This window comes from Arachis ipaensis, chromosome B9 (genome assembly GCF_059453495.1).
Source record: "Arachis ipaensis isolate K30076 ecotype BB chromosome B9, ASM5945349v1, whole genome shotgun sequence".
In the NCBI taxonomy this organism is placed as follows: Eukaryota; Viridiplantae; Streptophyta; class Magnoliopsida; order Fabales; family Fabaceae; genus Arachis; species Arachis ipaensis.
The window spans coordinates 107324181-107334965 of record NC_142444.1 but is presented as its reverse complement, the minus strand read 5'-3'; the positions used below and the strand labels follow the sequence as shown (position 1 = coordinate 107334965).

Genomic DNA, 10785 nt, shown 5'->3' with positions numbered 1-10785 from the left:
TTTTCTGTTTACTGCTTCTTATGTTCATTTACTTTTCTGCTTCATATCCGGTTCAATCCCAATTCCCTTTTACCCTTCTGTTTGATGCAATTTAACTTTTTCTTGTTTAAATTCTGCAAATCCACATCCCAATCCCCTTTACATTTCAAGCAATTTACATTCCTTGCACTTTAAGATTCCGCAATTTACATTTCTTGCACTCTAAGTTTCTGCCATTTAATTTCTTGTTCTTTAAGATTCAGCAATTTAATTTCCTGCTCTCTTTAATTTCATGCAATTTACATTCTACAAATCACAAATCACCCAATCAACACTTGATTCGCTTGACTAAATCAACCACTAAACTAAAATTGCTCAATCCTTCAATCCCTGTGGGATCGACCTCACTCCCGTGAGTTTTTATTACTTGATGCGACCCGGTGCACTTGCCGGTTAGATTTGTGGTGTTTTGGGAGAGATTCGTTTCTCACCAAAATACTCATCACTCAGCTGGCCCACTTGTGCTTCCAAATTTCTAATGGAAGATCTTGTTTCATTCATGAAACTCACAGTGGCCTTAGATAGATCAGAGACTAAATTTGCTAAGCTAGATGGATTCTGCTCAGAATTCTCTGTCTGTTGCTGAGTGGATGATGGAAAAGGCTTGCTATTGCTAAACCTGTTTCTTCCACCATTATTAAAGCCTTGTTGAGGCTTTTGATCCTTCCATGAGAAATTTGGATGATTTCTCCATGATGGATTATAGGTGTTTCCATAAGGTTCACCCATGTAATTTACCTCTGCTATTGCAGGGTTCTCAGGATCATAAGCTTCTTCTTCAGGAGAAGCCTCTTGAGTACTGTTGGATGCAGCTTGCATTCCATTCAGACTCTGAGAAATCATATTGACTTGCTGAGTCAATATTTTGTTCTGAGCCAATATGGCATTCAGAGTATCAACTTCAAGAACTCCCTTCTTCATAGGCGTCCCATTATTCACAGGATTTCTTTCAGAAGTGTACATGAACTGGTTATTTGCAACCATGTCAATGAGTTCTTGAGCTTCTGCAGGTGTTTTCTTTAGGTGAATGGATCCGCCTGCAGAAGTATCCAATGACATCTTTGATAGCTCAGATAAACCATCATAGAATATATCCAGGATGGTCCATTCTGAAAGCATGTCAGAAGGATACTTTTTGGTCAACTGTTTGTATCTTTCCCAAGCTTCATAGAGGGATTCACCATCTTTTTGTTTGAAGGTTTGAACATCCACTCTAAACTTGCTCAGCTTTTGAGGAGGAAAGAACTTGGCTAAGAAAGCCGTGACCAACTTATCCCAAGAGTTCAAGCTATCCTTAGGTTGAGAGTCCAACCATATTCTAGCTCTGTCTCTTACAGCAAAGGGGAAAAGCATGAGCCTATAGACTTCAGGATTTACTCCATTAGTCTTAACAGTATCACAGATCTGCAAGAATTCAGTTAAGAACTGAAAAGGATCTTCAGATGGAAGTCCATGAAACTTGCAGTTCTGCTGCATCAGAGAAACTAGCTGAGGTTTCAGCTCAAAATTATTTGCTCCAATGGCAGGAATGGAGATGCTTCTTCCATGTAAATTGGAATTAGGTGCAGTAAAGTCACCAAGCATCCTCCTTGCATTATTATTATTTTCGGCTGCCATCTCCTCTTCTTGTTCGAAAATTCTTGACAGGAGCTTGCTGGATAGTTATAATTTAGCTTCTCTTAATTTTCTCTTCAGAGTCCTTTCAGGTTCTGGATCTGCCTCAACAAGAATATTCTTGTCCTTGCTCCTGCTCATATGACAAAGAAGAGGGCACAGAAAAATAATAATAATAGGGATCCTTTTTACCACAGGTATAGAGGTTCCCCTGTGTGAGTAGAAGAAAAGAAGGAGATGAGAGAGAAAGAGAATTTTCGAAAATAATTTTTGAAAAAGAGTTAGTGATTTTCGAAAATAGTTTTTGGAAAAGGTTAGAAATTTTCGAAAATAAAAATAAAAAATTAAAATAATTAGTTAATTAAAAAGAAAAGATAAGAAGTTAGGAGGTTAGAGAAGATATTTTGAAATCAAATTTTTGAAAAAGATAAGATAAGAAGATATTTTTGAAAACATATGATTGAAATTAGTTTTTTTGAAAAAAGATTTGATTTTTAAAATCACAATTAATGACTTGATTCACAAGAAATCACAAGATATAATTCTAGAACTTAAAGTTTGAATCTTTCTTAACAAGCAAGTAACAAACTTAAAATTTTTGAATCAAAACATTAATTGTTATTGTTATTTTCGAAAATAGATAAGAAAAAATGAAAAAGATTTGATTTTTGAAAAAGATTTTGAAAAAGATAAAATTTGAAAATTTGATTTGACTCATAGAAAACAACTAGGTTTTAAAAATTTTTGAAAAAGTCAACTCAAATTTTCAAATTTTATGAGAGAAAAAGGGAAAGATATTTTTTGATTTTTTGAAAGTTTTTTTTTTTATGAGATGGAAAAACATGAAAAAGACTCAATGCATGAAAATTTTAGATCAAAACAATGAATGCATGCAAGAATGCTATGAATGTCAAGATGAACACCAAGAACACTTTGAAGATCATGATGAACATCAAGAACATATTTTTGAAAAATTTTTAATGCAAAGAAAACATGCAAGACACCAAACTTAGAATTCTTTAATGCTTAGACACTAAGAATTCAAGAATGCATATGAAAAACAAGAAAAGACACAAAATATGCAAATGCAAAGATCAAACAAGAAGACTTACCAAGAACAACTTGAAGATCATGAAGAACACTATGAATGCATGATTTTTTCGAAAAATGCAAGATGCACATGCAATTGACACCAAACTTATAACATGACTCAAGACTCAAACAAGAACACAAAAAATATTTTTGATTTTTTATGATTTTTTAATTTTTTTGTATTTTTTCAAAAATTATTTGAAAAACAAAAATAAGGATTTCAAAATCTTTAATATGAATTCCAGGAATCTTGTGCTCTTTTAGTCTAAAGCTCCAATCAAAGGGTCAGACATGGCTTAATAGCCATTCAAGCTTTAGAATGGATTTACATCCATTGAGGTGATTAGTTGAAGACCAATCCCAAAGGAGTTTGGGTATGACTTTTCAGCCAGATAGGATTCAACATGTTACCATGAAACTCTAGAATTCATTCTTGAAAGTTTTGAAGCCATAGAATAATTTATTTTTGAAAACATTATTTTTTATTATATTTTTGAAAACTTTTTTTTTAAGATTTTTTCGAAAACAAACGAGAAATTTTTGAAAGATTTTTGAAAAATTTTTGAAAACAAAACAAAAAGAAAATTACCTAATCTGAGCAACAAGATGAACCGTCAGTTGTCCAAACTCAAACAATCCCCGGCAACGGCGCCAAAAACTTGGTGCGCAGAAGTTGTGATTACACTTTGATTATGTAAAATTCATCGCTCTTTCTTTCCCTGGTAATGGCGCCAAAAACATGATGCCAATACCATGGTTCACAACTTTGCACAACTAACCAGCAAGTGCACTGGGTCGTCCAAGTAATACCTTACGTGAGTAAGGGTCGAATCCCACGGAGATTGTTTGTATGAAGCAAGCTATGGTCACCTTGTAAATCTCAGTCAGGCGGATATAAAATAGTAATGGGGTTTTCGACAATAATTAATAAAATAGTGATAGAAATACTTATGTAAATCATTGGTGAGAATTTCAGATAAGCGAATAGAGATGCTTTCATTCCTCTGAACCTCTGCTTTCCTGCTATCTTCATCCAATCAGTCTTACTCCTTTCCATTGTTGGCTTTATGTAATGCATCACCATTGTCAATGGCTACTTTCGGTCTTCTCTCGGGAAAATGATCCAAATGCCCTGTCACGGCACGGCTAATCGTCTGGAGGCATCACCCTTGTCAATGGTTACATCCTATCCTCTCAGTGAATATGGTCAACGCACCCTGTCACGGCACGGCTATTCATCTGTCGGTTCTCGATCATGCGGGAATAGGATTTACTATCCTTTTGCGCCTGTCACTACGCTCAGCAATCGCGAGTTTGAAGCTCGTCACAGTCATTCAATCATTGAATCCTACTTGGAATACCACAGACAAGGTTTAGACTTTCCGGATTCTCTTGAATGCTGCCATCATTCTAGCTTACACCACGAAGATTCTGATTAAGAGATCTAAGAGATACTCATTCAATCTAATGTAGAACGGAAGTGGTTGTCAGGCACGCGTTCATAGGGAATGATGATGATTGTCACGTTCATCACATTCAGGTTGAAGTGCAAATGAATATCTTAGAAGCAAAATAAGATGAGTTGAATAGAAAATAGAAGTACTTTGCATTAATCTTTGAGGAACAGCAGAGCTCCACACCTTAATCTATGGAGTGTAGAAACTCTACCGTTGAAAATGCATAAGTGAAAGGTCTAGGCAAGGCCGAATGGCCAGCCCCTCTGATCTAAGAACCAGGCGTCCAAAGATGTCTAATACAATAGTAAAAGGTCCTATTTATAATAAACTAGCTACTAGGGTTTACAGAAGTAAGTAATTGATGCATAAATCCACTTCCGGGGTCCACTTGGTGTGTGCTTGGGCTGATCTTGAAGTCTACACGTGGAAAGGTCATTTTTGGAGTTGAACGCCAGCTTTTGTGCCAGTTTGGGCGTTGAACTCCACTTTGCAACTTGTTTCTGGCGCTGGATGCCAGAATTGGGCAGAAAGCTGGCGTTGAACGCCAGTTTGCGTCGTCTAAACTTGGGCAAAGTATGGACTATTATATATTTCTGGAAAGCCCTGGATGTATACGTTCCAATGCAATTGGAAGCGCGCCATTTTGAGTTTTGTAGCTCCAGAAAATCCATTTTGAGTGTAGGGAGGTCAGAATCCAACAGCATCAGCAGTCCTTCTTCAACCTCTGAATCTGATTTTTGCTCAAGTCCCTCAATTTCAGCCAGAAAATACCTGAAATCACAGAAAAACACACAAACTCCTAGTAAAGTCCAGAAATGTGAATTTAACATAAAAACTAATGAAAACATCTCTAAAAGTAACTAGATCCTACTAAAAACATACTAAAAACAATGCCAAAAAGCGTATAAATTATCCGCTCATCAAAGGGCCAGTTGTGCCAAATAGTTATTACTTGAACTCTATGATGGTGAATTGTTCTGGGGCCGAATGTCAAGGTATTTTGTTGTTAACCGTGGGTGTTTCGGGTGATGATCAAAGATTGGAACAAATTCCGATTGTGTGTGAGTTTCCATAGGTGTTTCCTAACGATATTGATGAATTTCCACCTAACCGAGAAGTTGAGTTTGCTATTGAGTTTATGCTTGAGGCTGGACCAATCTCGAGTGCTCCGTATAGGATGTCACCGTTGGAAATGGCCAAGCTAAAGTCTCAGCTAGAGGATCTATTAGGTAAGAACTTTATCCGACCTAGTGTTTCTCCGTGGGGTGCGCTAGTGTTACTGGTAAAGAAGAAAGATGGGAGTATGCGACTTTGTGTGGACTACAGGTAGCTGAACTTGGTCACAATAAAGAATAAGTACCCATTTCCAAGGGTTGACGGCCTCATGGATCAGTTACAAAGAGCTAGGATTTTCTCCAAGATCGACTTGCGATTCGGTTATCACCAGATAAGGGTGAGGGGTGAGGACATTCCTAAAATCACCTTCAGGACTCGTTATGGTCATTACCAGTACACTGTGATGTCTTTTGGGTTGAGAAACGCTCCTGCAGTGTTTATGGATTATATGAACAGAGTCTTCCATCCGTTTCTGGATAAATTCATTGTTGTCTTAATTGATGACATACTGATTTACTCTAAGACGGAAGAGGAGCATGCAGAGCACTTGAGGACCGTGTTGCAGATACTAAAGGAAAAGAAACTCTATCCGAAACTGTCTAAATGTGAATTCTGGAAAAGTGAGGTGAAGTTTCTGGGTCGCGTGGTGAGTAAATAGGGGATAGTTGTAGATCTTTCTAAGGTGGAAGTAGTGATGGAATGGAGGCAACCAACCTCAGTAACTGAGATAAGGTGTTTTCTGGGCTTAGCTAGCTACTACCGAAGATTCATCGAAGGCTTTTCGCAAATAGCCTTGCCATTGACAAGGTTAACCCACAAGGATGCGCCATTTGTTTGGACTCCTGAGTGTGAGGAGAGCTTTCAGGCATTGAAGCAAAAGTTGACCACCGCGCCTGTGTTGGTGTTACCTGAGCCAAATGAATCATTTGAGGTGTACTGTGATGACTCACTGAAGGGTTTAAGGTGCGTGATGATGCAGCATTGTAGTGTGGTGACGTATGCCTCACGACAGTTGAGATCTCACGAAGTTAACTACCCTACGCACGATTTGGAACTTGATGCGGTTGTGTTTGCCTTGAAGGTGTGGAGGCATTATCTATATGGGGTTAACTTCCGATTCTTCTCTGATCACAAGATCTTGAAATACCTCTTTGATCAGAAAGAGCTCAATATGCGGCAGAGGAGGTGGATGGAGTTACTGAAGGACTACAACTTTGAGTTGATTTACCATCTGGGGAAAGCTAATGTAGTGGCGGATGCGTTAAGTCAGAAGTCGTTGTACGCTGCTTGGATGATGCTTCAAGAAGAGAATATACTCAAGGAATTCGAGATTCTGAAGATTGGTGGGTGATGAGCGGATAATTTATACGCTTTTTGGTATTATTTTTAGTATGTTTTTAGTAGAATCTAGTTACTTTTAGGGATGTTTTCATTAGTTTTTATGTTAAATTCACATTTCTGGACTTTACTAGGAGTTTGTGTGTTTTTCTATGATTTCAGGTATTTTCTGGCTGAAATTGAGGGACTTGAGCAGAAATCAGATTCAGAGGTTGAAGAAGGACTGCTGATGCTGTTGGATTCTGACCTCCCTGCACTCAAAGTGGATTTTCTGGAGCTACAAAACTCAAAATGGCGCGCTTCCAATTGCGTTGGAAAGTAGACATCCAGGGCTTTCCAGCAATATATAATAGTATATACTTTGCCCAATTTTAGATGACGCAATCTGGCGTTCAACGCCAGTTCTCTGCCCAATTCTGGCGTCCAGCGCCAGAAACAAGCTGCAAAGTGGAGTTCAACGCCCAAACTGGCACAAAAGCTGGCGTTCAATTCCAAGAAAGACCTCTACACGTGCAACACTCAAGCTCAGCCCAAGCACACACCAAGTGGGCCCTGGAAGTGGATTTATGCATCAATTACTTACTTCTGTAAACCCTAGTGACTAGTTTATTATAAATAGAACTTTTTATCATTGTATTCACAGTCTTGGTTACTCCAGTTCCCCTCTGGGGCTGAGACCAATGAACTCCATTCACTTATGTATTTTTGACGGTAGAGTTTCTACACTCCATAGATAAAGGTGTAGAGCTCTGCTGTTCCTCAAAGATTAATGCAAAGTACTACTGTTTTCTATTCAATTCTTCTTATTTCGCTTCTAAGATATTCATTCGCACTTCAACCTGAATGTGATGAACGTGACAATCATCATCATTTCCTATGAACACGTCCCTGACAACCACTTCCGTTCTACCTTCGACTGAATGAGTATCTCTTAGATCTCTTAATCGGAATCTTCGTGGTGTAAGCTAGAATGATGGCGGCATTCAAGAGAATCCGGAAGGTCTAAACCTTGTCTGTGGTATTCCGAGTAGGATTCAATGATTGAATGACTGTGACGAGCTTCAAACTCGCGATTGCCGGGCGTAGTGACAGACGCAAAAGGATAGTAAATCCTATTCCAGCATGATCGAGAACCGACAGATGAATAGCCGTGCCGTGACAAGGTGCGTTGACCATTTTCACTGAGAGGATAGGATGAAACCATTGACAAGGGTGATGCCTCCAGACGATTAGCCGTGCCGTGACAGGGCATTTGGATCATTTTTCCGAGAGAAGACCGAAAGTAGCCATTGACACTGGTGATGTATCACATAAAGCCAGCCATGGAAAGGAGTAAGACTGATTGGATGAAGATAGCAGGAAAGCAGAGGTTCAGAGGAACGACAGCATCTCTATTCGCTTATCTGAAATTCTCACCAATGATTTACATAAGTATTTCTATCGCTATTTTATTAATTTTGAAAACCCCATTACTATTTTGTATCCGCCTGACTGAGATTTACAAGGTGTCCATAGCTTGCTTCATACCAACAATCTCCGTGGGATTCGACCCTTACTCACGTAAGGTATTACTTGGACGACCCAGTGCACTTGCTGGTTAGTTGTGCGAAGTTGTGAACCGTGGTATTGGCATCATGTTTTTGGCGCCATTACCAGGGAAAGAAAAGAGCGATGAATTTTACATAATTAAAGTGTAATCACAATTTCTGCGCACCAAGTTTTTGGCGCCGTTGCCGGGGATTGTTCGAGTTTGGACAACTGACGGTTCATCTTGTTGCTCAGATTAGGTAATTTTCTTTTTGTTTTGTTTTAAAAATTTTTTCAAAAATCTTTCAAAAATTTTTCTTTTTTTTCGAAAAAAAAAAGTTTTCAAAAATATAATAAAAATAATGTTTTCAAAAATAAATTATTCTATGGCTTCAAAACTTTCAAGAATGAATTCTAGAGTTTCATGGTAACATGTTGAATCCTATCTGGCTGAAAAGCCATACCCAAACTCCTTTGGGATTGGTCTTCAACTAATCACCTCAATGGATGTAAATCCATTCTAAAGCTTGACTGGCTATTAAGCCATGTCTGACCCTTTGATTGGAGCTTTAGACTAAAGAGCACAAGATTCCTGGAATTCATATTAAAGATTTTGAAATCCTTATTTTTGTTTTTCAAATAATTTTCGAAAAAAAATACAAAAAAATTAGAAAATCATAAAAATCAAAAATATTTTTTGTATTCTTGTTTGAGTCTTGAGTCATGTTATAAGTTTGGTGTCAATTGCATGTGCATCTTGCATTTTTTCGAAAATAATCATGCATTCATAGTGTTCTTCATGATCTCCAAGTTGTTCTTGGTAAGCCTTCTTGTTTGATCTTTGCATTTGCATGTTTTGTGTCTTTTCTTGTTTTTCATATGCATTCTTGGATTCTTAGTGTCTAAGCATTAAAGAATTCTAAGTTTGGTGTCGTGCATGTTTTCTTTGCATTAAAAATTTTTCAAAAGTGTGTTCTTGATGTTCATCATGATCTTCATAGTGTTCTTGGTGTTCATCTTGACATTCATAGCATTCTTGCATGCATTCATTGTTTTGATCCATAACATTCATGCATTGCATCATTTTTCTTGTTTTTCTCTCTCATCATAAAAATTCAAAAATAAAAAAAAAAATATCTTTCCCTTTTTCTCTCATCAAATTCGAAAATTTGGATTGACTTTTTCAAAAATTTTCAAAATCAAGTTGTTTCTTATGAAGTCAAATCAAATTTTCAATTTGAAAATCTTATCTTTTTCAAAATCTTTTTCAAAAAATCAAATCTTTTTCAAATTTCTTAGTTATTTTCGAAAATTCCAGAAATATTTTTCAAAAAATCTTTTTCTCATTTTTATATCAAATTTTCGAAAATAACAATAACAATTAATGTTTTGATTCAAAAATTTTAAGTTTGTTACTTACTTGTTAAGAAAGATTCAAACTTTAAGTTTTAGAATCATATCTTGTGATTTCTTGTGAATCAAGTCATTAATTGTGATTTTAAAAAAAAAAATCAAATCTTTTTCAAAAACTTATTTCTATCATATCTTTTCAAAAATATCTTCTTATCTTATCTTTTTCAAAAATTTGATTTCAAAATATCTTTTCTAACTTCCTAACCTCTTATCTTTTCAAAATTTGTTTCAATCAACTAACTAACTCTTTGTTTGTTTCCTACCTTTTTCAAAACTACCTAACTAACTCTCTCTCTCTCTCTAATTTTTGAAAATATCTCCCTCTTTTTCAAAATTTCTTTTTAATTAACTAATTATATTTTTTTATTTTGAATTTTCGAAAATTACTACTAACCTTTTTCAAAAACTATTTTCGAAAATCACTTTCTCTTTTTCAAAAATTATTTTCAAAAATCCTTCTCCCTCATCTCCTTCTATTTATTTATTCATTTACTAACATCTCTTCCTCACATCACCAAAAATCCGAACCCTCTCTCTCTCTCTCTGAGTTCAGATTTTCTTCTTCTTTTCTTCTACTAACACAAGGACCTCTATACTGTGATATAAAGGATCCATATTATTATTATTATTTTCTTTGTGCCCTCTTCTTTGTCATATGAGCAGGAGCAAGAACAAGAACATTCTTGTTGAAGCAGATCCAGAACCTGAAAGGACTCTGAAGAGAAAATTAAGAGAAGCTAAATTACAACAATCCAGAGATAACCTTTCAGAAATTTTCGAACAGGAAGAGGAGATGGCAGCCGAAAATAATAATAATGCAAGGAGGATGCTTGGTGACTTTACTGCACCTAATTCCAATTTACATGGAAGAAGCATCTCCATTCCTGCCATTGGAACAAACAACTTTGAGCTAAAACCTCAATTAGTTTCTCTGATGCAGCAGAACTGCAAGTTTCATGGACTTCCATCTGAAGATCCTTTTCAATTCTTAACTGAATTCTTGCAGATATGTGATACTGTTAAGACTAATGGAGTAGATCCTGAAGTCTACAGGCTCATGCTTTTCCCTTTTGCTATAAGAGACAGAGCTAGAATATGGTTGGACTCTCAACCCAAAGACAGCCTGAACTCTTGGGATAAGCTGGTCACGGCTTTCTTAGCCAAGTTCTTTCCTCCTCAAAAGCTGAGC

At 36.6% G+C, this 10785-nt stretch overlaps 1 non-coding gene across 1 annotated transcript; it reads left to right on the top strand.

Annotated features, from left to right (window-relative positions):
- The first annotated feature begins 1156 nt into the window (after nt 1-1156).
- On the top strand, nt 1157-1260 carry LOC148545813 (small nucleolar RNA R71). The gene has a single exon (XR_015901300.1). It is a non-coding gene; the product is annotated as a small nucleolar RNA R71 (small nucleolar RNA).
- Nucleotides 1261-10785: the final 9525 nt, after the last annotated feature.